The 27899-nt window shown below is 45.4% G+C and overlaps 11 non-coding genes and 27 pseudogenes across 11 annotated transcripts; all 38 read right to left on the minus strand.

Annotated features, from left to right (window-relative positions):
• Positions 1-3425: 3425 nt before the first annotated feature.
• Positions 3426-3540, minus strand: LOC136762305 (U5 spliceosomal RNA). Its single transcript, XR_010820509.1, has one exon. It is a non-coding gene; the product is annotated as a U5 spliceosomal RNA (small nuclear RNA).
• Positions 3541-15666: 12126 nt separating this feature from the next.
• On the minus strand, positions 15667-15785 carry LOC136761575 (uncharacterized; annotated as a pseudogene).
• A 221-nt stretch (positions 15786-16006) lies between these two features.
• Positions 16007-16125, minus strand: LOC136761753 (uncharacterized; annotated as a pseudogene).
• Positions 16126-16334: 209 nt separating this feature from the next.
• On the minus strand, positions 16335-16453 carry LOC136762222 (uncharacterized; annotated as a pseudogene).
• A 205-nt stretch (positions 16454-16658) lies between these two features.
• LOC136761141 (uncharacterized) lies at positions 16659-16777 on the minus strand (annotated as a pseudogene).
• Positions 16778-16997: 220 nt separating this feature from the next.
• Positions 16998-17116, minus strand: LOC136760733 (uncharacterized; annotated as a pseudogene).
• A 215-nt stretch (positions 17117-17331) lies between these two features.
• On the minus strand, positions 17332-17450 carry LOC136762102 (uncharacterized; annotated as a pseudogene).
• A 215-nt stretch (positions 17451-17665) lies between these two features.
• LOC136760685 (uncharacterized) lies at positions 17666-17784 on the minus strand (annotated as a pseudogene).
• A 224-nt stretch (positions 17785-18008) lies between these two features.
• Positions 18009-18127, minus strand: LOC136760686 (uncharacterized; annotated as a pseudogene).
• A 209-nt stretch (positions 18128-18336) lies between these two features.
• LOC136761108 (uncharacterized) lies at positions 18337-18455 on the minus strand (annotated as a pseudogene).
• A 219-nt stretch (positions 18456-18674) lies between these two features.
• Positions 18675-18793, minus strand: LOC136761045 (uncharacterized; annotated as a pseudogene).
• A 217-nt stretch (positions 18794-19010) lies between these two features.
• LOC136761435 (uncharacterized) lies at positions 19011-19129 on the minus strand (annotated as a pseudogene).
• A 209-nt stretch (positions 19130-19338) lies between these two features.
• Positions 19339-19457, minus strand: LOC136761732 (uncharacterized; annotated as a pseudogene).
• Positions 19458-19667: 210 nt separating this feature from the next.
• On the minus strand, positions 19668-19786 carry LOC136762687 (5S ribosomal RNA). The gene has a single exon (XR_010820879.1). It is a non-coding gene; the product is annotated as a 5S ribosomal RNA (ribosomal RNA).
• Positions 19787-20006: 220 nt separating this feature from the next.
• Positions 20007-20125, minus strand: LOC136762163 (uncharacterized; annotated as a pseudogene).
• A 216-nt stretch (positions 20126-20341) lies between these two features.
• Positions 20342-20459, minus strand: LOC136760665 (uncharacterized; annotated as a pseudogene).
• A 212-nt stretch (positions 20460-20671) lies between these two features.
• Positions 20672-20790, minus strand: LOC136760955 (uncharacterized; annotated as a pseudogene).
• Positions 20791-21011: 221 nt separating this feature from the next.
• Positions 21012-21130, minus strand: LOC136761290 (uncharacterized; annotated as a pseudogene).
• Positions 21131-21354: 224 nt separating this feature from the next.
• On the minus strand, positions 21355-21473 carry LOC136761259 (uncharacterized; annotated as a pseudogene).
• A 215-nt stretch (positions 21474-21688) lies between these two features.
• LOC136761647 (uncharacterized) lies at positions 21689-21807 on the minus strand (annotated as a pseudogene).
• Positions 21808-22015: 208 nt separating this feature from the next.
• LOC136761805 (uncharacterized) lies at positions 22016-22134 on the minus strand (annotated as a pseudogene).
• A 209-nt stretch (positions 22135-22343) lies between these two features.
• LOC136761099 (5S ribosomal RNA) lies at positions 22344-22462 on the minus strand. Its single transcript, XR_010820321.1, has one exon. It is a non-coding gene; the product is annotated as a 5S ribosomal RNA (ribosomal RNA).
• A 209-nt stretch (positions 22463-22671) lies between these two features.
• LOC136761784 (5S ribosomal RNA) lies at positions 22672-22790 on the minus strand. The gene has a single exon (XR_010820393.1). It is a non-coding gene; the product is annotated as a 5S ribosomal RNA (ribosomal RNA).
• A 216-nt stretch (positions 22791-23006) lies between these two features.
• Positions 23007-23125, minus strand: LOC136761583 (uncharacterized; annotated as a pseudogene).
• A 219-nt stretch (positions 23126-23344) lies between these two features.
• On the minus strand, positions 23345-23463 carry LOC136761796 (5S ribosomal RNA). The gene has a single exon (XR_010820394.1). It is a non-coding gene; the product is annotated as a 5S ribosomal RNA (ribosomal RNA).
• A 223-nt stretch (positions 23464-23686) lies between these two features.
• On the minus strand, positions 23687-23805 carry LOC136762011 (uncharacterized; annotated as a pseudogene).
• Positions 23806-24013: 208 nt separating this feature from the next.
• Positions 24014-24132, minus strand: LOC136761806 (uncharacterized; annotated as a pseudogene).
• A 209-nt stretch (positions 24133-24341) lies between these two features.
• Positions 24342-24460, minus strand: LOC136761808 (5S ribosomal RNA). Its single transcript, XR_010820395.1, has one exon. It is a non-coding gene; the product is annotated as a 5S ribosomal RNA (ribosomal RNA).
• Positions 24461-24685: 225 nt separating this feature from the next.
• On the minus strand, positions 24686-24804 carry LOC136762610 (5S ribosomal RNA). The gene has a single exon (XR_010820804.1). It is a non-coding gene; the product is annotated as a 5S ribosomal RNA (ribosomal RNA).
• Positions 24805-25013: 209 nt separating this feature from the next.
• On the minus strand, positions 25014-25132 carry LOC136761111 (5S ribosomal RNA). Its single transcript, XR_010820322.1, has one exon. It is a non-coding gene; the product is annotated as a 5S ribosomal RNA (ribosomal RNA).
• Positions 25133-25341: 209 nt separating this feature from the next.
• Positions 25342-25460, minus strand: LOC136761819 (5S ribosomal RNA). Its single transcript, XR_010820396.1, has one exon. It is a non-coding gene; the product is annotated as a 5S ribosomal RNA (ribosomal RNA).
• Positions 25461-25676: 216 nt separating this feature from the next.
• LOC136761584 (uncharacterized) lies at positions 25677-25795 on the minus strand (annotated as a pseudogene).
• Positions 25796-26014: 219 nt separating this feature from the next.
• On the minus strand, positions 26015-26133 carry LOC136761832 (5S ribosomal RNA). Its single transcript, XR_010820398.1, has one exon. It is a non-coding gene; the product is annotated as a 5S ribosomal RNA (ribosomal RNA).
• Positions 26134-26358: 225 nt separating this feature from the next.
• On the minus strand, positions 26359-26477 carry LOC136762611 (5S ribosomal RNA). Its single transcript, XR_010820805.1, has one exon. It is a non-coding gene; the product is annotated as a 5S ribosomal RNA (ribosomal RNA).
• A 209-nt stretch (positions 26478-26686) lies between these two features.
• Positions 26687-26805, minus strand: LOC136761075 (uncharacterized; annotated as a pseudogene).
• A 221-nt stretch (positions 26806-27026) lies between these two features.
• On the minus strand, positions 27027-27145 carry LOC136760980 (uncharacterized; annotated as a pseudogene).
• Positions 27146-27370: 225 nt separating this feature from the next.
• Positions 27371-27489, minus strand: LOC136761491 (uncharacterized; annotated as a pseudogene).
• Positions 27490-27704: 215 nt separating this feature from the next.
• Positions 27705-27823, minus strand: LOC136761648 (uncharacterized; annotated as a pseudogene).
• Positions 27824-27899: the final 76 nt, after the last annotated feature.

A 27899-nucleotide genomic window follows, 5' to 3' on the forward strand; every position in this document is an offset into this window, starting at 1 on the left:
TAAAATGAAAATATATATATATATATGAATATGATTAAAAAAAAACAATCCTGCAATACATTTATTTAATATTTGCAGTAATTATCTCACCGGTAACTGTGGTTCATCAAGGTCACTATCATCTGAAATTTGAAGTTTTTTGTTTGGTTTAGGTACTCTCTTCATTTTAGGACAGGGCATTTTTGTTAGGTCATTAAGTTTTCTTCTTAGTTCGCCTTCTTTTCCTAAAATAAAAATAAAATAAATAAAACCCTGCATTATGTCCACAGATATTTGGGGATTATATTTATTTGTCATAAAAATACTGTGCTTTGACCATACAAATTAAGATGAACAGCCAACACTGAATCAAAACTGAAGTTAAATTATATCTGGTTTAATTTATTTTGTGATTTGGGGGATTTTATTGTAAAGCACAACACACAATAAATCGTTCTTACAAATGCCAGTCAAGTATGACGAGTTTTTAGCGCCCTCACCACCACCTACCATGTTATAAGAGTATGTTAGACGTACAACACATTAATAACTTAAACATTCATTTCAAATATACTGTGATTGTATATATCATATAGCATGTAAAGACTTTAATGTTTTTTTTTTTTTAAATAAACATTGTTACCAGTCATAATGATCTGCGCTTCATGGACAGGCCATCCACCTTTTGGAGGTTTGTTCGTGTCTCTCCACTCTGCTCTGAAGTTTCGAGTCGTCTCTTCGTCATCATCAGCAATGCTGAATAAATCAAAATTGCGAAAGCAAGCAGTGGGAATCACGCTGTAAGAGTCTTTGTCGACCCCGCTTTCCCACTTCACCAACGCGTGCATCACCGCCATACTACCTTCACCTTCTCGTCCGTTTTTTCTGCGCGTTTTTCCCCCGACAAGTCACGGCACAAAAAACAGTCCCGCTCTGCATTCTGGTACTTGGCGTTCTTAATAACACCAACAGGGTGTAATCGCATAGACCACTCGAGTATAAAGTACTACATATCCCATCTGTTACAGTTTTTTTTCTTCTTCTGAAACTGCAAGCGCACTACATAAAGTTTGGCAAATGAAGAAATTTGGATGATGAGTTTACAATCTTATAAACAGTATTTAAGTAAACCTAGATATGCAATTCCAAAAAGAACAGCATCGAGATGGAGAAACAGGATACAAAAATAATAATACAATGTTTATACTTTTTGTATTTTAATTACAGTATGTAATTATTGCCTTTTGATTTACATTTACAGAAAAAGAACGGCGGCAAACGTGGACTACCCAACAAGAAGCAACAAAGTTACTAAAATATCAGATTCTCAGGTAAGCTTCATGCAGCCATACATGTATAATTATAAAATCAATCCAAAAAATAGACCTTGTTTACCCTACAACTGATTTGAGTGTTAATTCTATTTAAGATATAAAAAAATATTTTATTTTCTGAACTAATAATCTGTGAACATTCTATTATCTCTATAATTTTAATTAATACATTTATTTTATTATTGGTGGAACATTATATTTTTCAGCTCAGATGATTTCACGTACCATCAATTTTTCTGTTAATAAATGTGCAAAAACAAATCAGATGGATAGGCCCCTACATATGAACATTAAGTTAAAGGCCTAGAGTGAGTGTTCTTCACTTCCAGTCATGGCGGGCCACAATCCAGCTCTTTGTAACTCATCAACAACCAAAGACCTGGGAAAAGGGTTAAATGGCTTCAGTTAAGCCAATTAGGTAATTAAGAGCTCAACTGGAAAAAAAACAGCAGGCATAGGGGTACTTTAGGACCACAGTCACTGATATAACCTACAATGTTGTTGTAATGAAAATCAGCAGACAGTGGGCCTCCTCCAGGACTAAGGTTGAGAAGCACTGGTCTTGAAGACCACAATAACAATCGACCTCAAGGGCTAGGGATATTCGAGGTGATGCTAAACCAGTCCTGAATGTTTAAATATAATGTTATTTTCTTGTAGTGTGCCGTTGCTGTTAATGCAACCAGTTATATTGAGCCATCAAATACAGAAGCTGACGAAAGACATCAACATGTAAATTTAGTTGTAAATTTAAAGTGTGTGTGAAAAGTATTTTGTATATGGAGATTAACCCATAGTTTCACAGATAAATTGTGGACCAGTGATATTCAGGATCTTCAAAACAAGTCCTGAATGCTCAAACTTAACACTTCTTTTTTTAGAGTGTCGTTGCTGTCAATCCAGCCAGTGATGTGGAGCCATCAGATACAGAAGCTGATGAAAAACAACATGTACATTTCCTAAATTAATATGGTGCATCAAAATACTTATTTAGCACTTTCAACTGTTTCTTTGTGATTCCTAAAATTACTTTACAGGCTGGGGCTGGGGGAAGACACTGCGCCCGCCTGGAGAAGCCTGTACAAGCCCCCCTCAATAAGAGAGCTGGCAATCTGCAGTGGAGGGTGTTACACACCATTATTGCTGTCAATTCTTTTATTACTGTTCTTAACCCTGCTGTGTCCGACGCCTGCCCATTCTGTGCTCAGAGAGAGACCGTGTTTCACTGTTTCAGCACTTGCTCTCGGTTGTCACCCATTTTTAGTCTTTTAACTCGTCTTTTTACTGATCTTAACCTGATTTTTAACACAAAGGTTTTTATTTTAGGGGCGCGATACACCAGAAAGACCAAACATGTGGACCAGCAGGTAAACTTCTTGCTGGGCCAGGCTAAAATGGCCGTCTATAAGACTAGGAAGAACAGAGTGTGTGGGGAGGGCAGTGAGGATGCAGTGAGAGTGTTTGCCATGCTGGTCAAGTGCAGAGTCAGACTAGAGTTTAACTATTACAGGCTGATGAATGATTTGGAGAGTTTTGAACAGGTCTGGTGTATTAATGATGCCCTTTGTGAATTGTATGATGGGGAGTTGGTTTTTATTATGTAATTCATTTATAGGGTTTAGTATTTGATGGTTGTTTTGTTGTGTGTATTGGGTTGCTTTCTTTAAAAGTGTACAGATCAGTGGCGGAGTTAATGCGTGTTGGGGGGAGACAAACAAAGGGGAACACTATTTTTTATTTATTTATTTATTTTCTTTTGTATGAATTATTGCGTGTTGCAAACAGGCAATGAAGTCTGATAAAAGTCAAAAAGTCTCTCTCTCTCTCACACACACACACACAGCCAGCAAGACACACAGAGCCAGCCAGCTCAGCGATGACATCACAAACATCTCTCTCAGGTGACTCCTATGACATCACAGAGCACGTACATTCCGTTGCTTGCCGTCTGTCAACCACTCAGTCACTGCCAGCCAGACTGGCTGGCTGACTGGATGGTGGGGCTGCTTGCTGCTGCTGCGTACCTTAGCAAGCTTATTTGCTTGACCGGCCTTCCTCCTCCGCCCACATGCCCACCTATGTCCGATCTGCTGTTCACCTGGATCACAGCTCCGCCCCAACAAGGCAGAGCCTCCCAAGAATGGTACAAACTCACCCACGATCCCCTCCACGGAAAGCTATAGCAAAAGGCAAAAGCATTATACGTAATGAAGAGGAACCCGAGTCCAAGACGCATCCGACCAGCCATACATATTTGTGTGTATTAAAGATCACATTTTATTACATTTAGATTTTCTGTACTTTATTACATATTTTTGTGATTTTTAAATGTATTGTTTCTTTTCCTTATATATGTATGTATGTATGTATGTATGTGTGTGTGTGTCTGTGTGAAAGTGTATGTGTTTGTGTGTCTCTGTGTGAAAGTGATTGTGTGTGTGTCTGTCTCTGTGTTTGTGTGTCTGTCTCTGTGTGAAAGTGAGTGTGTGTGCGTGTGTCTGTCTGTGAAAGTGTGTGTGTGTGTGTGGGTGTGACAGTGTGTATGAGTGTCTGTCTGTCATGTAACTCGCACATCTGTGAGGGCACCATTTTTGCAGAAAGAGATGTACACATTTTGGAGCAACATATGCTGCCATCCAGACATCGTCTTTTCCAGGGACATCCCTGCATTTTTCAGCAGGATAACGCCAAACCACATTCTGCCCAGATTACAAGCGCATGGTTGCGTAGGCAGAGAGTGCGGGTGCTAGCATGGCCTGCCTGCAGTCCTGACCTGTCTCCGAATTGAGAATGTGTGGCGCACTATGAAGTGCAAATTAAGACAACGAAGGCCCTGTGCAGTTGCGCAGCTGAGGAAATGCATAATGGATGAATGGGGGGAAATCCCACTTGCTAAACTTAACCAAGTGGTGTCTTCAGTGCCCAAGTGCTTAATAAGTGTTATTAAAAGAAAAGGTGATGTTACATAGTGGTAAACAGTCGACTGTCCCAACTTTCTTGGTTTCTTTTCACTGCTAATGAGATGCTGTAGAGTGAGTTAGTTATATTGCTTTCAGGAGCTCTAATCGTATTGATGAGTTCATGCAGCATTTGTAATTGAATTTCAAAAAGAAATCCTTGCTGTCTGGCCTGTGTGTATGAGATGTACTCTGTCAATCTTTGGCTAACAACTGAAACATTGGTAGAACAGAAATGGCAACATAAAAAAGAAAAGTACATTTTAAAAGAGCACATTAAATAGGATGAATATACAGTTTTTTACAATCACTTTGTCACTAATTTCAGAACCTTGATGTCATTTTTCAAAACTCTAGACACAAAACTCAAAACGGTCATCACTTGTAACACAGGCTGTCCAATGTTCAAAACATTGCATTGTGCATTCATATCTTTAAAGAAACCTTGCACTTGCAGACTTGTTGGTTCAAATAATTCATTTATCATGAAATACCATAGTAACATTTATTTAGATCACCCACACAGAAGATACCGATAGTTTCACTGTGTAGTTGTTCGTACAATCATTAAATATTGTAGTACAAAATATGTGATACATGTTTCATTATGGTACTACACATAAATACATCACTGTAAAAGGACTAGTAGAGAGAATACTACAGACACAGTGGAATCATTGAACAAAATCTGAAATGTATTGATGCAATACAATCAAATCACACCATAGGTTTCTTTGAAGCCATGCAACAATAATTAGCTACAAAAAAGAACAAAACTACAGTAAAATGTCAACTGCAGTGTTCCTCACCTGGCTTAGTGTAAAACAAAGGATTGATTACTGTACTTCTGAATTTCCATCAGCCCTGTGTTCAGGTTCAGGTTCTCACAACCATTTTTCACAAGAGGCATCTTGAAACTGAACATACCTGAACATACTCAGTCATCAGCTGCTTCACTCTGTCTGCATTTCTTTCAAAAGGCACACTATACTCTGTGCTACACATTGGTATGCAGTATACAGTCATTTGACAATTGAGAGTAGCCTAATGTTTAGTGCATGCTGAAGACTTGCCGCTTCTCAGTACGGAAATTTCTGATGATTGAGGCCACAGTTGATCCTGAGTTGATTCTGAGGTTTGATTGAATCATTGTAGCTGCCTCAGTCATGGTCATGCCATGATTTACAACATGCTCTACAACTATTTCTCGGATTTCACTGGACACTATTTGCTGTTGCTGCCGCTGTCTGGTCCGTGGCCTTGTCCTCTACCACGTTCCCCCAACACCTCTCAAATGAGGCCCATGGCTGCCTCTCTGGTGAGGCCTAAGCCCTCCTCTATGACGAGGCCCACGACCACCTCTCAGAAGGGGTGCATGTCCCCTTCCATTCCTTTGACCACCACGTCTTCCTCCTCCCACTGCTTGACCTCTATTGTGACCTGGATGACTTGCCGGCTCCATGTTATCACTGTGTTGCTGGGGTGGATAGCACTCATTTCACTCGATACTCGTACCACAATGTGAAATCAATCATCAATAACCAGTTGGCAGTATTGGAAAAGCAATTACAAGGGCCTGCATACATACAGTAATGTCAAATCTGATGTGGAAGAACAATCATCTTCAACCAGGTTGGAGCGTTAGTTGCAATGCCTTTAATACACGCAGCGTGGAGAGAAACAGTGACTCAAGTAGATCCCAAAGTCGCTCTGCCTTCATTTTAACAGTCAGAGCTTTTATACACAAAAATCAAAGAGCTGGTTATAATCAGAAAGTCATTACTATGTTATCTTAAAAGTTAGCTAAGCAGAATTTATATCATTATAGGACAGAGTTCATAGATCAACACATGGATTAGGGAGCAGGCACTTCAATCATACTGTTTGACATTGTCTCCAAGATTCTCATCGTAAATAACAAACAGAAATCAAACTACCTTCTGGCCTGACCTTCTAGCTTGACCTTATCTTTCTTAAGTATACAAGAGAGAAAAACAGGTATTAGAGAAAGAATTTCTAACTTTCCTTCCACACTGCAAACATGGTATGGAAAAGTGCTACATGATGATGAATGATGATGAAATATTACATCCATAGATAATGTAGTCCAACTGGTTCATGCTCCTCGTTTATTGATGTCAATGGATCTCATTATCCTGAAACTTTCATGATCGAAACATGGAATATTGTTTGTCAGTTTCCATAAAATTATGCATTAAGAGTAATGCAACAGTCACTTATCATTTTGAGCAGCTGTATCAATTGATAGTTAGATCTTTGTAATGAAATGAATAGACAGTGATCTCAGATGTAATGTGTGAATTGCATTTTGAAATGGTAATACTTTGATGTTAAGTTGTGTCATTTTAGTTCAATGAACAAATGATCTGAGGTTGATGTGTATTGTATCCAAGCAATTGTAAAAAAGTGTTAGAGTTTTGAAAAATGTGCATTTTGATCATCGGGTGTGAGTTTAGTGTCTAGAGTTTTGAAAAATGACATCAAGGTTCTGAAATGAGTGCCAAAGTGATTGTAAAAAAGTGTAATATCAGGGGACAGTGGCTATTAGTGATCTGGCCTTCCGTGGCCTCTGTATTAATGTAACAGGTCACATTGTATGTGTACACTGATACTTGATAGTATAATATAGTACAAGTAAAAAACATACATAGGTATCATAGAAGTATTTTGCAGAAATGATTATGGATAGTTATCAAAATGGAGAGGAAATGCTAAATCCAGTCTCCCCAGGCTGAGCTTCTATTGCTGCACCTGCTGGCCCCACTATATGGATAGAGCCACACCAAGTACAAGAGTCTCCCCATTGCTATTTATATCTCCCTATCCAGTCTTCTATAGGTGTCAGGGTGGGGTGCCTATTCCCCTGCATGCTTTGAAACCTATAGCACCTGGGACGCACACTTGGGATCCGGTTCCTCTGCCCCTCACATACACATGAGGAATCCCAGGTGCTCAATACGTCATACTGTCTCTTTCATCTCATGTGTAAACTATGGACAAATACATGACTAAACGTGTTTAGTTGCTTTTCCCAGAATGCTTTGCGCCACGATATGCAAATAACGGGGACTATGATTGGCTCCCTGACATTACCCACACTGCGACTGATGCTACCCATTTCACTACCCAACAAAGACCCATAATATGCATGTGTCTGTCTGTCTGTCTGTCAAAGTATGTGTGTGTGTTTCTGTGTGTGTCTGAGGCTGAGGAGACACTGTGAGATCCTGTCTGAAAGCAGGAGAGTTAATGATGAGGATGGGGTCTGGACCAGTGCTCGGCGGTGGCAGGTGCGCCTGCAGGTGGAAGTGGCCGCCATCGTCGGAGTACGCCATCTACCAAGCACCGTGGTTTTAGGAGCAAATAGGGGGCTTGTCTTTTATCATGGCATGCCCAAATTATGTAGGAACTGCGGGGCCCTGGGTCATTTAGCCGCAGCCTGTACCGTTGTTAAGTGCAAGGTCTGCGGCGGGGAACATCAGACCAGGGCCTGCAAGCAGGAGAGGGCCTGCAACCTGTGCGGTGGGGGAGGGCACCTCTTTAGGAATTGTCCCTCCTCCTATGCAAATAGGGCGCGGGCCCTCGGGGGTGGTGGAGAGAGAGAAAATCAAGCGGAGGCTCCTCCAAAGGTGATACCCCAAGATGGGGGTAGAGAGGAAACAATCCTCAGGAGCCTCATAGGCTCCCTCTCTGACTCTGGGTCAGAAGTGGAGGCAGAGGGAGAGTGGACAGTGGTAGCGGGGAAGAGAAGGAGGGCTGAGAAGAGGAGCATGGGTAGGGGGGGTATGATGAAAAAAAGGATTCATTCTGCAGATTCTCCCCCCCCTGCCGGCTCCTCCCCCGCTCCAGAGTCCCCTCCCTCAAATTTTTATACGCCCCACTCTGACTCCGGAGAGGAGAGTGGTGGGCCTTCTCCACTGCCCCGAGTGGGCAGCCTGGTAGAGGAGAGGCCCCCTAGAAATAACATTCCTCCTGCCCCACAACTGAGACTCTCCCAGGGGAGGGGTCAGGTATGCCCTCCCGGCAGTAGTGGGAGAGCCGCAGGTCCTCAGGAGACGAGAGTCGGCGCCAGTGTCCTTTCCCAGAAAGACATCAGGGACGTGATGGCAAGGTCACTGGCGCTGGGGGAGGAGGCCTGCGGCGGCAGACAGCCGGGAAGGGAGAGACCACCCCCTCCCCCACCATTAGTTAAAAGAACAACTAGCGGGGTCTACACAGTTTTCTCCCCAGTTGTACATAAAGCCTCTGCCCTGCCATCTGTTCGTCGGGCCTCGGCCGCAAAGGAACCAGGGAGAACCTCCAGCACCACGGGCCCTGAGCCCAGTGGAGTTTTGCCCGCCTTACCGGGTGGCGGGAGCCGAGCCCCCCCCATAGTCTTCCTAGAGGATCAAGCGGTGAGGCAAATGATTGAAATGATGGGTGCTAGCGCTAAGCTAGGTGAGGGAGAAGAGAGGAGTGGGGAAGAGAAAGGTTTCTTTACATGATTGTTACGGAGCGGGTAATTGCCCTCACAGCCATTATGGCATTAACCATTATTTCAATCAATGTGAGGAGCATTGCTGAGGTGAAAAAGAGGACCGATGTTTTAAACTCTCTGGCTGGAATGAAGGCAGACATTATTTGTTTACAGGAGTGCGGCATCCCGTTCCAACAAGAATATAAAGATCTCCGGGACACTTGGACCCTTGGAGAATCCTTCTGGTCGGGGTCCAATGTGTCCCGAGCGGACGGGATTGCCGTACTCCTGAAAAACCCCTTCTTAACAGTTAAAACATTTAAGGTAATAGAGGCGGGCAGACTGGCCAGCCTCGATTTTAAATACAAGGGGGCTGTATTGAGGCTGGTCAATGTCTATGCCCCCACCAGCCAGAGAGAGAGAGTCCTCTTTCTCCCTCAGCTACGCCCGCTCCTGATCGGCACCTTGCCAGTTATCATTTCAGGTGATTTCAACTGTGCTCTGAGGGATGTAGACCGGAGTAAGCCCCGCAACGATAGATCCAGCAGGGACCTCGCTGCGTTCGTGGAGGACTTTGAACTCTGCGACGCAGGTCGGGACCTGGTCCCCTTGTTCACCTGGGTGAGTTCTTCTGGCTCCTCCTTCTCCAGGATAGATCTCGTCCTCCTCAGCAAGCCACTGGAGAGGACCGCCATGTCTTCGGAGGCGGTCTTCTTTTCAGACCACAGGCTCCTGACGACAGAGGTGCTCATTCCGAGCACACGGGAGTCGGGGCCTGGGGTCTGGAAGCTCAACACCTCTCTGCTCGATGACCCTCGTGTGATTAAGACCTTTAGCAGACGCCTCGAGGAGTGGAGGACCCTGAAGGACCTTTTTGATTCTCCCATAGAGTGGTGGGAGATGATGAAGAAAAGAACCAAGGGCTACTTCATTCAGCTGGGGAAACGGAAAGCTCGCGAGAGGCGGGCGAGATATTCCCATCTAAACGCCCGCCTCCAGCGCCTGAGTCTTTTACAGCTCAGAGGCTTCGACCTAGCTGAGGAGGTGGCCCGGGTCAAACTGAGTCTCTCCGCCCTCTATCGGGAGGAGCAAGAAAAGATCAAGGTCCTTTCCAGGGTCCGCATCATGGAGGACGATGAGAAATGCAGCCGCTTCTTCTTCAAGAAAACGAAGGAGAGGCGGCCTGCAATGTCCTCCATGATCGACTCCTCGGGGCAAGAGGTGGAGGGCAGAGAGGCTGTTGAGACAGTGGTGCGGGATTTCTACAGGGAGTTGTACGACCAGAGGGTGGTGGATCAAAATCTGATCCATCACTTTCTGTCCCTGTTGGAGTCCCGCAATGAGGGGGACGAGGAGGAGGAGGAGGATCCAGAGATCACCACCACTGAACTCTCCCAGGTGATAAAGAGTCTTAACTCTGGAAGGACACCGGGTCCCGATGGGATCCCTGCTGAGTTCTATAAGATCTTTTGGGAGGTGCTTAAGGAAGATCTGGGCCAGGTCCTGGGGTCGATGTACAGAGAGGGCAGATTGGCCCCTTCGATGAAGAAAAGTATCCTCTCCCTTCTTCACAAGAAGGGAGACCCAAAAGATCTGAGGAACTGGCGGCCAGTCAGCCTCCTGTGCACCGACTACAAGATACTGGCCAAAGCACTGACGCTCCGGCTGCAGCGGCCACTCCCTCAAGTCGTGGGTCCCGACCAGGTCTGTGGTGCCCGGGGGAGATCGGCGGCCGACAACGCCATGCTGCTCAGGGATGTCGTGGCCTACTCGAACGAGAGAGGGCTTCCCCTGGTCCTAATCAGCTTGGACCAGGAGAAAGCCTTCGACAGAGTGGGCCACGAATACCTGCAGCTCGTTATGGAGAGGAAGGGTCTCGCTCTTGGCCTGAGGAAGTGGGTGAAGATCATCTACAGCGGCCTAAGCAGCAGGGTCCTTGTGAACCGCCACCTGACCGAACCATTTCCGGTCAGGTCGGGGGTCCGGCAGGGTTGTCCCCTGTCGGCCCTGCTGTACGTCCTCTGCTTGGAGCCGTTCATGCAGGCGATCCGCCGGGACGTCCGGGTGACAGGTTTCCATCTCCCGGGTTCCGGCGGAGAGCAACTGAAGGCCCTGGCCTATATGGACGACGTGGCCGTGGTCTGCACGGACGCTCCGTCCGTGTCCAGGGTCGAGGAACTGCTGGACGGCTTCTGCAGGGCGACGGGGGCCGCTGTGAACAAGGCCAAGAGCGAGGTCTACCTCTCCAGGGCATGGCCTGTCGGCCGGGGCCCGCCGACCGTGTTCCCTGTGAAGCCGTTTATCAAGGTTCTGGGGATCACGATCGACGGGACCAACACGGGCACCCGGAGCTGGGAGGAGGCCATAGCAAAGGTCCAAAGGAAGATCCACGGCTGGAGCACAAGGACCTTGACGATGGCTGGTAAGGTGCTGGTCGTAAAGGCCATCCTCTTCCCGATACTCCTCTACGTAGGAATGATCTTCCCCCCAGACAAGGTTATCGCAAAACTAGTGACCCGAATTATATTTCGGTTTGTCTGGGGGAGCAAAATGGAGAGGCTGAAAAGAGTGCAGATGGTGAAGGGTACCCTGGATGGAGGCAGGGGGGTCCCGGACGTTGTGCGGCTGATAAAGGCGCAGGGGCTTGCCTATGTGGTCAAGAACATCCAGGCTGCTGGCAAGAAAGTGAGTTTCATGAACCGCTTTTATTTTGCCAGCAGCCTGAGACCATTCGGCCTCTGCGCCATGGACAACACCAGGCCGCACTCGTGGGATCCCCCGCCGTTCTACAGGGCGCTCCGAGCCTTCGCGCTCGAAGTAGGCCTCCACAAAGTCGTGCTGGCCTCCTGGGATTATAAGACCATCTGTAGTCAGATGAGATCTGCCCAGGAGACCAGCCGGATAGAAGATTTCCCTCCCGAAACCTGCCGGTTTATCTGGGCTAACGCTACGCACGTTTGCCTCACGAACACGCAGAAAGATGTCTCCTGGATGGCTGTGAGTCGGTGTCTCCCCACCCGAGTGTTCATGCACAGAAGGGGCATAGCTCCTTATGACACCTGCCCCTATAAGGGTTGCTTGGGGAAGGAGACGGAGGCTCACATCTTTAGTGAGTGCCCCTCCGCCCACAGGGTCTGGCTCCTGTTTTCTCCGTTCCTCCACAGGTTCGCCGTTCCTGCGCGGGCGACCGCCCAGCAGATCCTATACGGTCCGGCAAGGGGAATTTCAACATCAACCCTGAGGTGCTGGTGGCGTGTCGTCTGCGCAGTGAAGCAGGCACTGTGGGAGGGACGGAACATCTGTTTGTTCAATAAGCAGGAGCTGGACCCGATCGTCATCGCGCGGAGGGGCATGGTGTTTGTAAAAGACTACGTCAATCTGGAGGTCCATCAGAGGGGCAAGGAGGAAGCCTTTAAGAACTGGCGCATACAAGATCTGGGGGAGCTCAGGATCCCATGATGGGACCCACCTCCGGGGACGGTTAGTTCCCCCTGCTGGAGCCCGAGTCCAAGATCTTTTAAAGATCTTTTAAAGATTTTATGAATGATTGTTTTTAAAAGAAGATTTTAAATAATGAATCTTAATTGTTTTTAAAGATTTAGTTGTTTTTAAATCACACTGTTTAGGGTTTTTTAGGTATAGTTTTGTTATATTTTGTTGTCAGATACATTGACCGTTTTGGGTTTAATTTAAAATGCATTGGACCTTTTTTGTTTGTTTTTTATTTTTTCCTTTTTAATTGTTTTTTTAATTTGTTCAATGCATTTTCAGTTATTTTCAATGTATCTGACTCTTTTGTTGGTGTGCAATTTTTTGCTTTTATCACGTTTTGTTTATTTGATTTGAGCACGTTTATTTTAAAGTTAATTGTTTTAGTTTGGTTAAAAATCACAAGATTTTAAAATTTTTAAGTGATTTTAAGAACTGATATTTTAAACGATTTTAATCATAAGTATTAAAATTGGAATTGTTTTTATTTATGTAAAATGTGAAATACTCAACCTAATAAACAGTATCCAGTCTTCTATAGGTGTCAGGGTGGGGTGCCTATTCCCCTGCATGCTTTGAAACCTATAGCACCTGGGACGCACACTTGGGATCCGGTTCCTCTGCCCCTCACATACACATGAGGAATCCCAGGTGCTCAATACGTCATACTGTCTCTTTCATGTCATGTGTAAACTATGGACAAATACATGACTAAACGTGTTTAGTTGCTTTTCCCAGAATGCTTTGCGCCACGATATGCAAATAACGGGGACTATGATTGGCTCCCTGACATTACCCACACTGCGACTGATGCTACCCATTTCACTACCCAACAAAGACCCATAATATGCGTGTGTCTGTCTGTCTGTCTGTCAAAGTATGTGTGTGTGTTTCTGTGTGTGTCTGTGTCTGTCTGTCTGTGTGTGAAAGTGTGTGTGTGTCTGTCTGTCTGTCTGTCATGTAACTTGCACATCTGTGAGGGCACCACTAATGCAGAAAGAGATGTACACATATTGTTTATTTTCCATATATATGTATGTATGTATGTATGCATGTCCAATTGCTTTGACAATACAAATGAATTGAATTGAGAGGGAGAGAGAGAGAGTAAGAGAGAGAGAGAGAGACAGACAGACAGACAGACAGAGAGACACACACACACACACACACACACACACACACACAGAGAGCCAGCCAGCCAGCTCAGCGATGACATGACGAGCCTCTCTCAGCTTACTGCTATGACATCACAGAGCACGTACATTCCGTTTAACAAATCGTTAAACAAAAAAGGTTATAAACACATTGACTACAATACCGGTTAGTAAGACGAAGGTGAGTCTCTCGTTAGTATTATTAGTCAGACATTAAATAACTACGCAGGTTAGTATTTATGTCAGGTAACTTCTCGTTATATATATATCAGTCTCATTTACATTTAGGTGCCGAGAAAGATCCTATTTGTTACCACAATTTCCCTTAACTGATTATTATTCAATGATTAAGGATAGGCAGGGCCACCAATAATCTAATGTCTATTAACTTGTGTCAATTTCAGACTAAACAGTTAAACAGGAATGAGAAGATATTTCTCGGCGTTGACAGATTTTATTTCTAAAATTATCAACAAAACAGTTTAATGCAACTCACATTTATATTTAAGAAAACTAAATGATATTACACATTCTAGAGTTATGAATCACAGATTAACATTTCTAATTGATTTCTCAAATGTCATGAATCACAAACTCCAAACTGTTAAAGTTATGTGAACTTCATCGCAGAGAGGCCTCTCTGGCTTCGGGCTCAGATAACAGCACACGGCACGAGGTCCGTGTGGTTTGGAACAAAGGCAGTCCGGTTCGGCTTTGTCCAAGAACTTCCACTCAGTCGATGCACCTGGAAGTTGGGGTTTCGCGAATGTAGAGTCTTTTCCAAACAGATTTTCCATTGGTTTGAAGGCTCCAAGGTTGTGCACAAAATCTTCTTTGTAAGCATGGTTCCACCGTAGTTACTTGAAGACGAAGTCTTTGAGGAAAGCAGGGCCCTGTTTGTTCCAAGGGTCAAGTTTCTTAAGACTCAAATAGCTATTTAAGTGACTGACACTTTCGTATTCAGTCGACTTAGTCAATTGTCCAGCTGTAAAACTCCACTGATCAGGTGGGTCTGTGAAGTTATTTATTTAATAAAGTCCTTTAAAATAATTCTTCGCTCAATCTCCTTCTCATAGTTTAACTCTTCTGTTGCCGGCAAAGACTTGGTTGGTTTCTGATTCCGGTTCTGGCAACAGAGCTACAGGTTGAGCTGTGGCAGCGAGTTTCTGGTTCAGGTGAGAGAGAGAGAGAGAGAAAGACTGTCCGCTGTTCCTTATAGTCTGTCAGATCAGTAGGTGATTGGTCCCTGAGTTCTTGAGATTGGATTTCGGTTTCAGCCCCCAGTGTCCTATTGGAGGGAGGCTTTATTTATGACTGATGTCAATCCATGCCATCTTTTGGAAATGCCGGTTGGCCTGGGTTCGTAGCTCTATGTCGGGATTTCGGCTCTCATCCACTTCAAAGAGTTTTTATCACCTACAGGCCCCTTTCTCCAGACATCTCATAGCAGAATTCCAAACTATTTGGCCTCTTCTCGGTGCCATCCTCCCCAAAACTGTCACTTTGATGCAAACCAGTTCCAAGCTGATGAGCTAAGGAAATCTGATAACTTTGGGGGGGGAGAGGTCTTCTTTAGATCAGTGCTTCAGCTCAGAGCCCAAATGCTCTTATCCAAATACACCCAACATAACGCTACATATGTATGTATGTATGTATATATGTGTAGAAGGAAAATTAGAAATTATTTTCTTACACCTGTTTTTCTCTCTTGTATACTTAAGAAAGATACGGTCAAGCTAGAAGGTCAGCCCAGAAGATAGTTTGATTTCTGTTTGTTATTTACGATGAGAACCTTGGAGACATTGTCAAACGGTATGACCTACGTGCCTGTTCCCTAAAACCATGTGTTGACCTATGAACTCTGTTCTATAATGATATATGTTCTGCTTAGTTAGCCTTTAAGATAACATAGTAATGACTTTCTAGCATGTATGGATGTATGTATGTATGTATATATATATATATATATATATATATATGTATGTATGTCCAATTGCTTTGACAATACAAATGAATTGAATTCAGAGGAAGAGAGAGAGAGAGAGAGAGAGACAGACAGACAGACAGACAGCTCAGCGATGACATCACGAGCCTCTCTCAGCTGACTGCTATGACATCACAGTGCACGTACATTCCATTGCTTGTCGTCTGTCAACCACTCAGTCACTGCTAGCCAGACTGTCCCTAAGACAAAGTGTACAATACTTCAATTATATCTCCTCCAGACAGATAAAGAGTATTAAGAGCTACGATGAAGTTACCCAGGAGACGTAAAAAGCTTGCATCACCTTGTATTTCCTGGAGGTCACCCATCCAAGTACTAACCAGGCCCTGGCCCGTTTAGTTTCCAAGGTCTGACGAGATCGGGCACGTTCAGGACGGTGTGGCCGCAAGCCGAGATGCCTGGCTGCATGATGTCTCTTAAAGGCTGGCGGGTATTGACGGAATTTCCAGCAAAAAATAAAAAATAAAAAAATAAAAAAATGGAGGGAAAAATAACAGTGCAGGAAAGGGTGTTGAAAGTAGCCGGGAACGTGTACAATTCTTCAATTATATCTCCTCCAGACAGAAAGAGAGTATTAAGAGCTACGATGAAGTTACCCAGGAGACGTAAAAAGCTTGCAGCACCTGGTATTTCTAGGAGATCTCCCATCCAAGTACTGACCAGGCCATGCCCCGTTTAGCTTCCGAGATCTGACGAGACGGGGTGCGTCCAGGACAGTGTAGCCGCAAGCCGAGAGGCCTGGCTGCATGATGTCTCTTAAAGGCTGACGGGTGTTGACGGAACTTCCAGCAAATAAAAAAAGAAAAATGGAGGGAAAAATATCAGTGCAGCAAAGGGTGTTGAAAGTTGCCGGGTACGTGTACATTTCTTCAATTGTATCTTCTCCTGACAGAAAGAGAGTATTAAGAGCTACGATGAAGTTACCCAGGAGACGTAAAAAGTTTGCAGTACCTAGTTTTTCCAGGAGGTCACCAATCCAAATACTGACCAGGTCCTGCCACGTTTTGCTTCCTAGATCTGACAAGATCGGGCGCGTTCAGGACGGTGTGGCCGCAAGCCAAAAAGCCTGGCTGCATGATGTCTCTTAAAGGCTGGCGGGTATTGACGGAACTTCCAGCAAAAAAAAGAAAAATGGAGGGAAAAATACCAGTGCAGCAAATGGTGTTGAAAGTAGCCGGGTACGTGTACAAATCCTCAATTATAACACCTCCAGACAGAAAGAGAGTATTAAGAGCTACAATGAAGTTACTCAGGAGACTAAAAAGCTTGCAGCACCAGGTATTTCCTGGAGGTCTCCCATCCAAGTACTGACCAGGTCTTGCCCCGTTTAGCTTCCAAGATCTGATGAGATCGGGCGCGTTCAGGACGGTGTGGCCGCAAACCTAGAGGCCTGGCTGCATGATGTCTCTAAAAGGCTGGCGGGTATTGACGGAACATCCAAGAAATTTTTTTAAAAAAAAAATAGAAAAATGGAGGGAAAAATATCAGTGCAGGAAAGGGTGTTGAATGTAGCCGGGTACGTGTACAATACTTCAATTATATCTCCTCCAGACAGAAAGAGAGTATTAAGAGCTACGATGAAGTTACCCAAGTGACGAAAAAAGCTTGCAGCACCTGGTATTTCCAGGAGGTCACCCATCCAAGTACTGACCAGGCTCTGCCCCGTTCAGCTTCCGAGATCTGACGAGATCGGGCGCGTTCAGGACGGTGTGGCCGCAAGCCAAGAGGCCTGGATGTATGAAGTCTCTTAAAGGCTGGCGGGTATTGACGGAAGTTCCAGCAAAAAAAAAAGAAATAAGAAAAATGGAGGGAAAAATATCAGTGCAGCAAAGGGTGTTAAATGTAGCCGGGTACGTGTACAATTCTTCAATTATATCTCCTCCAGACAGAAAGAGAGTATTAAGAGCTATGATGAAGTTACCCAGGAGACGTAAGAAGCTTGTAGCACCTGGTATTTCCAGGAGGTCTCCCATCCAAGTACAGAATAGACACTGCCCCGTTTAGCTTCCGAGATCTGATGAGATTGGGCGCGTTCAGGACGGTGTGGCCGCAAACCAAGAGGCCTGGCTGCATGATGTCTCTTAAAGGCTGGCGGGTATTGACGGAACTGCCAGCAAAAAAAAAAGAAATAAGAAAAATGGAGTGAAAAATTTCAGTGCAGCAAAGGGAGTTGAAAGAAGCCGGGTACGTGTACAATTCTTCAATTATATCTCCTGCAGACAGAAAGAGAGTATTAAGAGCTACGATGAAGTTACCCAGGAGACGTAAAAAGCTTGCAGCACCTGGTATTTCTAGGAGGTCAGCCATCCAAGTACTGACCAGGCCCTGCCCCGTTTAGCTTCCGAGATCTTACGAGATCGGGCGCATTCAGGACGGTGTGGCCACAAGCCGAGAGGCCTGGCTGCATGATGTCTCTTAAAGGTTGGCGGGTATTGACGGAACTTCCAGCAAAAAAAAAAAAAAAAAAAAAAAAAAGAAAAATGGATGGAAAAATATCAGTGCAGCAAAGGGTGTTGACAGTAGCTGGGTACGTGTACAATACTTCAATTATGTCTCCTCCAGACAGAAAGAGAGTATTAAGAGCTACGATGAAGTTACCCAGGAGACGTAAAAAGCTTGCAGCACCTGGTATTTCTAGGAGGTCAGCCATCCAAGTACTGACCAGGCCCTGCCCCGTTTAGCTTCCGAGATCTTACGAGATCGGGCGCATTCAGGACGGTGTGGCCACAAGCCGAGAGGCCTGGCTGCATGATGTCTCTTAAAGGTTGGCGGATATTGACGAACTTCCAGCAAAAAAAAAAAAGAAAAATGGAGGGAAAAATATCAGTGCAGCAAAGGCTGTTGAAAGTAGCCGGGTACGTGTACAATTCTTCAATAATATCTCCTCCAGACTGAAAGAGAGTATTAAGAGCTACGATGAAGTTACCCAGGAGACGTAAAAAGCTTGCAGCACCTGGTATTTCCAGGAGGTCACCCAACCAAGTACTGACCAGACCCTGCCCCGTTTAGCTTCCGAGATATGATGAGATCAGGCGCGTTCAGGACGGTGTGGCCGCAAGCCAAGAGGACTGGCTGCATGATGTCTCTTAAAGGCTGGCAAGTATTGACGGAACTTCCAGCAAAAAAAAAAAAAAAAAAAATAGAAAAAGGGAGGGAAAAATATCAGTGCAGCAAAGGGTGTTGAAAGTAGCCGGGTACGTGTACAATTCTTCAATTATATCTCCTCCAGACAGAAAGAGAGAATTAAGAGCTACGATAAAGTTACCCAGGAGACGTAAAAGCTTGCTGCACCAGGTATTTCCAGGAGGTCTCCCATCCAAGTACTGACCAGGTCCTGGCCCGTTTAGCTTCCGAGATCTTACGAGATCGGGCGCGTTCAGGACGGTGTGGCCACAAGCCGAGAGGCCTGGCTGCATGATGTCTCTTAAAGGTTGGCGGGTATTGACGGAACTTCCAGCACAAAAAAAAAAAAAAAAAAGAAAAATGGATGGAAAAATATCAGTGCAAGAAAGGATGTTGACAGTAGCTGGGTACGTGTACAATACTTCAATTATATCTCCTCCAGACAGAAAGAGAGTACTAAGAGCTACGATGAAGTTACGCAGGAGACAAAAAAGCTTGCAGCACCAGGTATTTCCAGGAGGTCACCCATCCAAGTACTGACCAGGCCGTGCCCCTTTTACCTTCCGAGATCTGACGAGATCAGGCGCGTTCAGGACGGTGTGACCGCAAGCCAAGAGGCCTGGCTGCATGATGTCTCTTAAAGGCTGGCGGGTATTGACGGAACTGCCAGCGAAAAAAAAAAAGAAAAATAGAGGGAAAAATACCAGTGCAGCAAAGGGTGTTGAAAGTAGCCGGGTACGTGTACAATACTTCAATTATATCTCCTCCAGACAGATAGAGAGTATTAAGAGCTACGATGAAGTTACCCAGGAGACGTAAAAGCTAGCAGCACCAGGTATTTCCAGGAGGTCTCACATTCATGTACTGTCCAGGTCCTGCCCCATTTAGCTTCCGAGATCTGACGAGATCGGGCGCGTTCAGGATGGTGTGGCCGCAAGCCGAGATGCCTGGCTGCATGATGTCTCTTAAAGGCTGGCGGGTATTGACGGAACTGCCAGCAAAAAAAAAAAAGAAAAGTAGAGGGAAAATAACCAGTGCAGCAAAGGGTGTTGAAAGTAGCTGGGTACGTGTACAATTCTTCAATTATATCTCCTGGAGACAGAAAGAGAGTATTAAGAGCTACGATGAAGTTACCCAGGAGACGTAAAAAGCTTGCAGCACCTGGTATATCTAGGAGGTCTCCCATCCAAGTACTGACCAGGCCCTGCCCCGTTTAGCTTCCGAGATCTGACGAGATCGGGCGCATTCAGGACGGTGTGGCCACAAGCCGAAAGGCCTGGCTGCATGATGTCTCTTAAAGGTTGGCGGGTATTGACGGAACTTCCAGCAAAAAAAAAAAAAAAAAAAAAAAGAAAAATGGAGGGAAAAATATCAGTGCAGGAAAGGGTGTTGAAAGTAGCCGGGTACGTGTACAATTCTTCAATTATATCTCCTGCAGACTGAAAGAGAGTATTAAGAGCTACGACAAAGTTACCCAGGAGACGTAAAAGCTTGCAGCACCTGGTATTTCCAGGAGGTCTCACATTCAAGTACTGACCAGGTCCTGCCCCGTTTAGCTTCCGAGATCTGACGATATCATGCGCATTCAGGACGGTGTGGCCGAAAGCCGAGAGGCCCGGCTGCATGATGTCTCTTTAAGGCTGGCGGGTATTGACAGAACTTCCAGCCAAAAAAAAAAAAAAAAAGAAAAATGGAGGGAAAAATATCAGTGCAGCAAAGGGTTTTGAAAGTAGCCGGGTACGTGTACAATTCTTCAATAATATCTCCTACAGACTGAAAGAGAGTATTAAGAGCTATGATGAAGTTACACAGGAGACGTAAAAAGCTTGCAGCACCTGGTATTTCCAGGAGGTCACCCATCCAAGTACTGACCAGGCCCTGCACCGTTAGCTTCCGAGATCTGATGAGATCGGGCGCGTTCAGGACGGTGTGGCCGCAAGCCAAAAGGCCTGGCTGCATGATGTCTCTTAAAGGCTGGCGGGTATTGACGGAACTTCCAGCAAAAAAAAAAAAATGGAAAATGGAGGGAAAAATATCAGTGCAGCAATGGCTGTTGAAAGTAGCCGGGTACGTGTACAATACTTCAATTATATCTCCTCCAGACAGATAGAGAGTATTAAGAGCTACGATGAAGTTTCCCAGGAGACGTAAAAAGCTTGCAGCACCAGGTATTTCCAGGAGGTCTCCCATCCAAGTACTGACGAGGCCCTGCCCCGTTTAGCTTCCGAGATCTGACGAGATCGGGCGTGATCAGGACGGTGTGGCCGCAAGACAAGAGGCCGGGCTGCATGATGTCTCTTAAAGGCTGGCGGGTATTGACGGAACTTCCAGCAAAAAATAAAAAATAAATAAATAGAAAAATGGAGGGAAAAATATCAGTGCAGCAAAGGGTGTTGACAGTAGCCGGGTACATGTACAATTCTTCAATTATATCTCCTCCAGACTGAATGAGAGTATTAAGAGCTATGCTGAAGTTACCCAGGAGATGTAAAAAGCTTTCAGCACCTGATACTTATAGGAGGTCTCCCACCCAAGTACTGACCAGGCCCTGCCCCGTTTAGCTTCCGAGATCTGACGAGATCGGGCGCATTCAGGACGGTGTGGCCGCAAGCCAAGAGGCCTGCCTGCATGATGTCTCTTAAAGGTTGGCGGGTATTGACGGAACTTCCAGCAAAAAAAAAAAAAAAAAAAGAAAAAAGAAAAATGGATGGAAAAATATCAGTGCAGCAAAGGGTGTTGACAGTAGCTGGATACGTGTATAATACTTCAATTATATCTCCTGGAGACAGAAAGAGAGTATTAAGAGCTACGATGAAGTTACCCAGGAGACGTAAAAAGCTTGCAGCACCTGGTATTTCTAGGAGGTCTCCCATCCAAGTACTGACCAGGCCCTGCCCCGTTAAGCTTCCGAGATCTGACGAGATTGGGCGCATTCAGGACGGTGTGGCCACAAGCCTAAAGGCCTGGCTGCATGATGTCTCTTAAAGGTTGGCGGGTATTGACGGAACTTCCAGCAAAAAAAAAAAAAAAAAAGAAAAATGGATGGAAAAATATCAGTGCAGCAAAGGGTGTTGACAGTAGCTGGGTACGTGTACAATACTTCAATTATATCTCCTCCAGACAGATAGAGAGTATTAAGAGCTACGATAAAGTTACCCAGGAGACGTAAAAGCTTGCAGCACCAGGTATTTCCAGGAGGTCTCGCATTCATGTACTGACCAGGTCCTGCCCTGTTTAGCTTCCAAGATCTGACGAGATCGGGCGAGTTCAGGATGGTGTGGCCGCAAGCCGAGATTCCTGGCTGCATGATGTCTCTTAAAGGTTGGCGGGTATTGACGGAACTTCCAGCAAAAAAAAAAAAAAAAATGGATGGAAAAATATCAGTGCAGCAAAGCGTGTTGACAGTAGCTGGGTACGTGTACAATACTTCAATTATATCTCCTCCAGACAGAGAGAGAGTATTAAGAGCTACGATAAAGTTACCCAGGAGACGTAAAAGCTTGCAGCACTAGGTATTTCCAGGAGGTCTCACTTTCATGTACTGACCAGGTCCTGCCCCGTTTAGCTTCCGAGATCTGACGAGATCGGGCGCGTTCAGGATGGTGTGGCCGCAAGCCGAGATGCCTGGCTGCATGATGTCTCTTAAAGGCTGGCAGGTATTGACGGAACTGCCAGCAAAAAAAAAAAGAAAAATAGAGGGAAATATACCAGTGCAGCAAAGGGTGTTGAAAGTAGCCGGGTATGTGTACAATTCTTCAATTATATCTCCTGGAGACAGAAAGAGAGTATTAAGAGCTACGATGAAGTTACCCAGGAGACGTAAAAAGCTTGCAGCACCTGGTATTTCTAGGAGGTCTCCCATCCAAGTACTGACCAGGCCCTGCCCCGTTTAGCTTCCGAGATCTGACGAGATCGGGCGCGTTCAGGATGGTGTGGCCGCAAGCCAAGATGCCTGGCTGCATCATGTCTCTTAAAGGCTGGCGGGTATTGACGGAACTGCCAGCAAAAAAAAAAAGAAAAATAGAGGGAAATATACCAGTGCAGCAAAGGGTGTTGAAAGTAGCCGGGTACGTGTACAATTCTTCAATTATATCTCCTGGAGACAGAAAGAGAGTATTAAGAGCTACGATGAAGTTACCCAGGAGACGTAAAAAGCTTGCAGCACCTGGTATTTCTAGGAGGTCTCCCATCCAAGTACTGACCAGGCCCTGCCCCGTTTAGCTTCCGAGATCTGACGAGATCGGGCGCATTCAGGACGGTGTGGCCACAAGCCGAAAGGCCTGGCTGCATGATGTCTCTTAAAGGTTGGCGGGTATTGACGGAACTTCCAGCAAAAAAAAAAAAAAAAAAGAAAAATGGATGGAAAAATATCAGTGCAGCAAATGGTGTCGACAGTAGCTGGGTACGTGTACAATACTTCAATTATATCTCCTCCAGACAGATAGAGAGTATTAAGAGCTACGATGAAGTTCCCCAGGAGACGTAAGAAGCTGGCAGCACCTGGTATTTCCAGGAGGTCTCACATTTAAGTACTGACCAGGTCCTGCCCCGTTTAGCTTCCGAGATCTGACAAGATCGGGCGCGTTCAGGACGGTGTGGCCGCAAGCCGAGATTTCTGGCTGCATGATGTCTCTTAAAGGCTAACGGGTATTGACGGAACTTCCAGCAAAAAAAAAAAAAAAAATAAATAAAAATGGAGGGAAATATACCAGTGCAGCAAAGGGTGTTGAAAGTAGCCGGGTACGTGTACAATTCTTCAATTATATTTCCTGGAGACAGAAAGAGAGTATTAAGAGCTACGATGAAGTTACCCAGGAGACGTAAAAAGCTTGCAGCACCTGGTATTTCTAGGAGGTCTCCCATCCAAGTACTGACCAGGCCCTGCCCCGTTTAGCTTCCGAGATCTGACGAGATCGGGCGCATTCAGGACGGTGTGGCCACAAGCCGAAAGGCCTGGCTGCATGATGTCTCTTAAAGGTTGGCGGGTATTGACGGAACTTCCAGCAAAAAAAAAAAAGAAAAAAGAAAAAAGAAAAATGGATGGAAAAATATCAGTGCAGCAAAGGGTGTTGACAGTAGCTGGGTACGTGTACAATACTTCAATTATATCTCCTCCAGACAGATAGAGAGTATTAAGAGCTACGATAAAGTTACCCAGGAGACGTAAAAGCTTGCAGCACCAGGTATTTCCAGGAGGTCTCGCATTCATGTACTGACCAGGTCCTGCCCTCTTTAGCTTCCAAGATCTGACGAGATCGGGCGAGTTCAGGATGGTGTGGCCGCAAGCCGAGATTCCTGGCTGCATGATGTCTCTTAAAGGTTGGCGGGTATTGACGGAACTTCCAGCAAAAAAAAAAAAAAAAATGGATGGAAAAATATCAGTGCAGCAAAGCGTGTTGACAGTAGCTGGGTACGTGTACAATACTTCAATTATATCTCCTCCAGACAGAGAGAGAGTATTAAGAGCTACGATAAAGTTACCCAGGAGACGTAAAAGCTTGCAGCACTAGGTATTTCCAGGAGGTCTCACTTTCATGTACTGACCAGGTCCTGCCCCGTTTAGCTTCCGAGATCTGACGAGATCGGGCGCGTTCAGGATGGTGTGGCCGCAAGCCGAGATGCCTGGCTGCATGATGTCTCTTAAAGGCTGGCAGGTATTGACGGAACTGCCAGCAAAAAAAAAAAGAAAAATAGAGGGAAATATACCAGTGCAGCAAAGGGTGTTGAAAGTAGCCGGGTACGTGTACAATTCTTCAATTATATCTCCTGGAGACAGAAAGAGAGTATTAAGAGCTACGATGAAGTTACCCAGGAGACGTAAAAAGCTTGCAGCACCTGGTATTTCTAGGAGGTCTCCCATCCAAGTACTGACCAGGCCCTGCCCCGTTTAGCTTCCGAGATCTGACGAGATCGGGCGCATTCAGGACGGTGTGGCCACAAGCCGAAAGGCCTGGCTGCATGATGTCTCTTAAAGGTTGGCGGGTATTGACGGAACTTCCAGCAAAAAAAAAAAAGAAAAAAAGAAAAAAGAAAAATGGATGGAAAAATATCAGTGCAGCAAAGGGTGTTGACAGTAGCTGGATACGTGTACAATACTTCAATTATATCTCCTCCAGACAGAGAGAGAGTATTAAGAGCTACGATGAAGTTACCCAGGAGACGTAAAAAGCTTGCAGCACCTGGTATTTCTAGGAGGTCTCCCATCCAAGTACTGACCAGGCCCTGCCCCGTTTAGCTTCTGAGATCTGACGAGATCGGGCGCGTTCAGGACGGTGTGGCCGCAAGCCAAGATGCCTGGCTGCATGATGTCTCTTAAAGGCTGGCGGGTATTGACGGAACTGCCAGCAAAAAAAAAAAGAAAAATAGAGGGAAATATACCAGTGCAGCAATGGGTGTTGAAAGTAGGCGGGTACGTGTACAATTCTTCAATTATATCTCCTGGAGACAGAAAGAGAGTATTAAGAGCTACGATGAAGTTACCCAGGAGACGTAAAAAGCTTGCAGCACCTGGTATTTCTAGGAGGTCTCCCATCCAAGTACTGACCAGGCCCTGCCCCGTTTAGCTTCCGAGATCTGACGAGATCGGGCGCGTTCAGGATGGTGTGGCCGCAAGCCAAGATGCCTGGCTGCATCATGTCTCTTAAAGGCTGGCGGGTATTGACGGAACTGCCAGCAAAAAAAAAAAGAAAAATAGAGGGAAATATACCAGTGCAGCAAAGGGTGTTGAAAGTAGCCGGGTACGTGTACAATTCTTCAATTATATCTCCTGGAGACAGAAAGAGAGTATTAAGAGCTACGATGAAGTTACCCAGGAGACGTAAAAAGCTTGCAGCACCTGGTATTTCTAGGAGGTCTCCCATCCAAGTACTGACCAGGCCCTGCCCCGTTTAGCTTCCGAGATCTGACGAGATCGGGCGCATTCAGGACGGTGTGGCCACAAGCCGAAAGGCCTGGCTGCATGATGTCTCTTAAAGGTTGGCGGGTATTGACGGAACTTCCAGCAAAAAAAAAAAAAAAAAAGAAAAATGGATGGAAAAATATCAGTGCAGCAAATGGTGTCGACAGTAGCTGGGTACGTGTACAATACTTCAATTATATCTCCTCCAGACAGATAGAGAGTATTAAGAGCTACGATGAAGTTCCCCAGGAGACGTAAGAAGCTGGCAGCACCTGGTATTTCCAGGAGGTCTCACATTTAAGTACTGACCAGGTCCTGCCCCGTTTAGCTTCCGAGATCTGACAAGATCGGGCGCGTTCAGGACGGTGTGGCCGCAAGCCGAGATGTCTGGCTGCATGATGTCTCTTAAAGGCTAACGGGTATTGACGGAATTTCCAGCAAAAAAAAAAAAAAAAGAAAAGAAAAATGGAGGGAAATATACCAGTGCAGCAAAGGGTGTTGAAAGTAGCCGGGTACGTGTACAATTCTTCAATTATATTTCCTGGAGACAGAAAGAGAGTATTAAGAGCTACGATGAAGTTACCCAGGAGACGTAAAAAGCTTGCAGCACCTGGTATTTCTAGGAGGTCTCCCATCCAAGTACTGACCAGGCCCTGCCCCGTTTAGCTTCCGAGATCTGACGAGATCGGGCGCATTCAGGACGGTGTGGCCACAAGCCGAAAGGCCTGGCTGCATGATGTCTCTTAAAGGTTGGCGGGTATTGACGGAACTTCCAGCAAAAAAAAAAAAGAAAAAAAGAAAAAAGAAAAATGGATGGAAAAATATCAGTGCAGCAAAGGGTGTTGACAGTAGCTGGATACGTGTACAATACTTCAATTATATCTCCTCCAGACAGAGAGAGAGTATTAAGAGCTACGATGAAGTTACCCAGGAGACGTAAAAAGCTTGCAGCACCTGGTATTTCTAGGAGGTCTCCCATCCAAGTACTGACCAGGCCCTGCCCCGTTTAGCTTCTGAGATCTGACGAGATCGGGCGCGTTCAGGACGGTGTGGCCGCAAGCCGAGATGCCTGGCTGCATGATGTCTCTTAAAGGCTGGCGGGTATTGACGGAACTGCCAGCAAAAAAAAAAAGAAAAATAGAGGGAAATATACCAGTGCAGCAAAGGGTGTTGAAAGTAGCCGGGTACGTGTACAATTCTTCAATTATATCTCCTGGAGACAGAAAGAGAGTATTAAGAGCTACGATGAAGTTACCCAGGAGACGTAAAAAGCTTGCAGCACCTGGTATTTCTAGGAGGTCTCCCATCCAAGTACTGACGAGGCCCTGCCCCGTTTAGCTTCCGAGATCTGACGAGATCGGGCGTGTTCAGGACGGTGTGGCCGCAAGACAAGAGGCCGGGCTGCATGATGTCTCTTAAAGGCTGGCGGGTATTGACGGAACTTCCAGCAAAAAATAAAAAATAAATAAATAGAAAAATGGAGGGAAAAATATCAGTGCAGCAAAGGGTGTTGACAGTAGCCGGGTACATGTACAATTCTTCAATTATATCTCCTCCAGACTGAATGAGAGTATTAAGAGCTATGCTGAAGTTACCCAGGAGATGTAAAAAGCTTTCAGCACCTGATACTTCTAGGAGGTCTCCCATCCAAGTACTGACCAGGCCCTGCCCCGTTTAGCTTCCGAGATCTGACGAGATCGGGCGCATTCAGGACGGTGTGGCCGCAAGCCAAGAGGCCTGGCTGCATGATGTCTCTTAAAGGTTGGCGGGTATTGATGGAACTTCCAGCAAAAAAAAAAAAAAAAAAAAGAAAAAAGAAAAATGGATGGAAAAATATCAGTGCAGCAAAGGGTGTTGACAGTAGCTGGATACGTGTATAATACTTCAATTATATCTCCTGGAGACAGAAAGAGAGTATTAAGAGCTACGATGAAGTTACCCAGGAGACGTAAAAAGCTTGCAGCACCTGGTATTTCTAGGAGGTCTCCCATCCAAGTACTGACCAGGCCCTGCCCCATTGAGCTTCCGAGATCTGACGAGATTGGGCGCATTCAGGACGGTGTGGCCACAAGCCTAAAGGCCTGGCTGCATGATGTATCTTAAAGGTTGGCGGGTATTGACGGAACTTCCAGCAAAAAAAAAAAAAAAAAAGAAAAATGGATGGAAAAATATCAGTGCAGCAAAGGGTGTTGACAGTAGCTGGGTACGTGTACAATACTTCAATTATATCTCCTCCAGACAGATAGAGAGTATTAAGAGCTACGATAAAGTTACCCAGGAGACGTAAAAGCTTGCAGCACCAGGTATTTCCAGGAGGTCTCGCATTCATGTACTGACCAGGTCCTGCCCTGTTTAGCTTCCAAGATCTGACGAGATCGGGCGAGTTCAGGATGGTGTGGCCGCAAGCCGAGATTCCTGGCTGCATGATGTCTCTTAAAGGTTAGCGGGTATTGACGGAACTTCCAGCAAAAAAAAAAAAAAAA

Source organism: Amia ocellicauda, chromosome 10, assembly GCF_036373705.1.
Source record: "Amia ocellicauda isolate fAmiCal2 chromosome 10, fAmiCal2.hap1, whole genome shotgun sequence".
NCBI lineage: Eukaryota > Metazoa > Chordata > Actinopteri > Amiiformes > Amiidae > Amia > Amia ocellicauda.